The sequence below is a fragment of the Nannospalax galili genome, unplaced genomic scaffold, assembly GCF_000622305.1.
Source record: "Nannospalax galili isolate Female #2095 unplaced genomic scaffold, S.galili_v1.0 scaffold930, whole genome shotgun sequence".
NCBI classification, from domain to species: Eukaryota; Metazoa; Chordata; class Mammalia; order Rodentia; family Spalacidae; genus Nannospalax; species Nannospalax galili.
This window is the reverse complement of record NW_008329328.1, coordinates 1,509,281-1,512,694: the sequence shown is the minus strand read 5'-3', so window position 1 is coordinate 1,512,694 and position 3,414 is coordinate 1,509,281.

Genomic DNA, 3,414 nt, shown 5'->3' with positions numbered 1-3,414 from the left:
CACCAAGGATTGCCTGGGCTTTTATCCCAAGGCAATGCAGAGGCAGACAAGGTAGCTTCCACCTAGGTCCTTTCAACAGGCCTGAATGAAGCTCAGGGGTTACATAGCCTCATTCATGTAAATTGGCGGGGACTCCATAAGAGGTTTCCTCAAGTTCCCTTCAAGGACCTAAAGAAGATTGTCCATACCTGTAAGTCTTGTCAACCCTTTCTGCATGTACCGCCTCTGCAACAGCCAGGGGTAAACCCCAGGGGACTCAAGCCCAATTCCTTGTGGCAAATGGATGTCACACACTATGCTCCTTTTGGAAAGCTTAAGTATATTTTTGTGTCCGTCGACACATTATCACATGCCTGTTGGGCTACCACTCATATAGGAGAGAAGTCTAAATATGCTCAGTCTCATTTTCTCTGGTGCTTTGCTACATTGGGATTGCCCCCAACGAATTAAAACTGATAATGGACCATGTTTGTGAGTAAAAATTTACAAGATTTCTTTTCACTTTGGGGAATTCAACACAATACAGGAATAATCCCCAATCCCCAAGGTCAAGCCATTGTAGAACACAACCATCAAAACCTAAAAATTCAATTACAAAAACAAAAAGGGGGAATAAGCGCCCACCAACAGTTGGGTATGGCCTTATTCACTCTTAATATCTTCAAAAACCCACCAACAGTTGGGTATGGCCTTATTCACTATTAATGCTCTTAATTTTCAAAAAAATCAGTTGGAATCCTGGTTTCAGAAGCATTGGGGATGACAGGAGCAGAGACCTGAGGTATAGGTAAGGTGGAAGGACCCCATTATGGGGCAATGGAGAGGCCCAGATCCATTGCTAATCATGGGTCAAGGCTTTGGGTGTGTCTACCCTACAGGAGATTCAAACCGCATATGGGTGCCTGTGAAAAACCTTAAATGGGTAGGCCAGGATCTGACTGACTAGCATGACGGGCAATGGACAATAGTTCATGAGACAAAATTATATCAAGGACCCAGTTCCTTGGCTTCATTGCCAGTCAGCCTCTTTGACAACTGGATGATTGGCTAAAAGGTACATGGTTTCAGAAATATTTCAACTTGTCCTATGCCATGACTTGCTTTGTTTCTTTTGATAATGCTTATCTTTAAGTGTCTTTACCAGATAATTTGGTGACAGAGGACCCTTGGAACTGCCACGGCCCACCTCCTCATGATTACGTACTTCCCCAGGAATATACCCCCTCTGGTTGTCCACGCTTGGCTAACCGCGATAGGCAGAGACTAAGACCGTCACAGGCTGGCATTACCCACGCGGCTGCCCTTAATCATGATGCATTTTTAGCCAAGGATGGGTAAGATATCCCATGACAAGCACTCCTAAGACAAGACATACACATGGCCAGACATATGACGGGCAAGGCTTGGTCAGAGGTGATGCAACCTAAGTAGGCAAAAATGCATAAGACTAGAGGAAGGAGATATCCATCTCTCCTCAGGGAGCCATCTATGAGATGGATAACCCATGAAATAAAGGCAGTCCAGCCTTATAAAATAAAAATAAAAGGGGGAAATGTGGGGACCTAAAGGCCCTGTCTTGCCAAGGTGGTGCCAAGAGGAAGTTACTGGGGCATGGCCTGACTTGTTTTGAAAGTCTGATGGACACTTCCGCACTGCTGAGGAGTGCATAATCAGCGCATGATCATCCTTAAGATACACCCTTGGGGGGAGGAGGATTTCCAGATGCCTTTATAAGCTCTGTAATGCCTGCAATACATGAGTTCCTGCTTGACTAGACTCCCCATTGCATCTGATTGTTCCCGGTGCTGGGGGCAGCAAGGGCTGATGAACCGGTGCACTTACTTATCCCCAGTCATCCTTGCATGGAGGTCACATGCTCGAACCCCCCTGCAATTAAAGTTGAGGGGGAAAGAAAAATCTTCCATGACATGAATAGACTGAAAAATGCATTTCCATGAAACAAGTCCTTCAAAGAATACTTGAAGCAATACAGGGAGTAGAGAGAGAAACAACTATACCCCAGGGCAACAAAAGAAAATAAATAAAGATATAATTGAGGAAACACAAAATTAGAGAACACAAACAGCAATCAAAATGGCAGCAACCAATACATATCTTTCGATAATAACCTTAAAAATCCACAGTCAAAAGACATAGGCTAAGTGAATGGATTAAGAAACAAAATCCATCTCTTTGCTGTCTGCAAAAAACCCATCTCACCTTCAAGGACAGGCACTACCTTAAGGTAAAAGGATGGAAAAGAATAGTCCAAGCAAAAGCCACTAAGAAACAAGCTGGGGTTGCAATTCTAATATCTGACAGAATAGACTTCAAAGTAAAACTAATCAGAAGAGATAAGGAGGGTCACTTCATTCTGATCAAAGGAACAGTTAACCAAGAAGGTATTACAATCCTTAACATATATGCACCAAACTCTGGTGCACCCAAATTCAGAAAAACAACACTACAGGACTTTAAGACATAGATTAACCCTAACTCAGTAATAGTAGGGTACTTCAATACCCCACTTTCTCCATTAGACACTTCAACTGGACAAAGAATAAACAAAGAGACATCTGAATTAAATGATACCATACATAATGGACCTAACAGACATCTTTCGAATATTCTACACAACCACCAAAGAATAAACTTTCTACTCAGCACCTCATGGAACTTTTTTTAAAAATTGACCACATACTGGGTCACAAAACAAACCTCAACAAATACAAAAAGATTGAAATAATTGCATGCATTCTATTTGGCCACAATGCAATAAAGCTCAAAATCAACACTGGACAAAGCTCTAGTCACTGCATGAACTCATGGTGATTAAACACACTCCTAAACAATGAGTGGGTCAAAGGAGAAATTAAGAAACAAAAGAATTTCTGAAATTCAATGAAAAAGACAATACAATACAACACAACCTCTGGGACACTTTAAAAACCGTCCTAAGAGGGAAGTTTATAACTCTAAGGGCCTACATTAAAAAATTAGAAAGAGCCAAAATAAATGACCTAACACTGCAACTCAAGATGTTCAAAAGGCAAGAACAAATGAAACCCAAACCTAGCAGAAGAGAAGAAATAACAAAAATCAGAGCAGAAATTAATGAAACAGAAACAAACAAAGAAACAAAAAAACCAATACAAAGAATCAATAAATCTAGGAGCTGGTTCTTTGGAAAGCTAAACAAGATAGAACCTTAGCTCAGTTAACCAAAAGACAGAAAGAGCAAATCCAAATTAACAAAAATCAGAGATGAAAGGGGAAACATCACAACAGATACCAAAAAGATCCAGACCATTATAAGGAAATATTTTAAAAACCTATACTCTACTAAATTTGAAAATCTAAAAGTAACAGCCAGCCAAGATGAACACCTACTGAAAGGGGGAGAGAGGCTGAAAG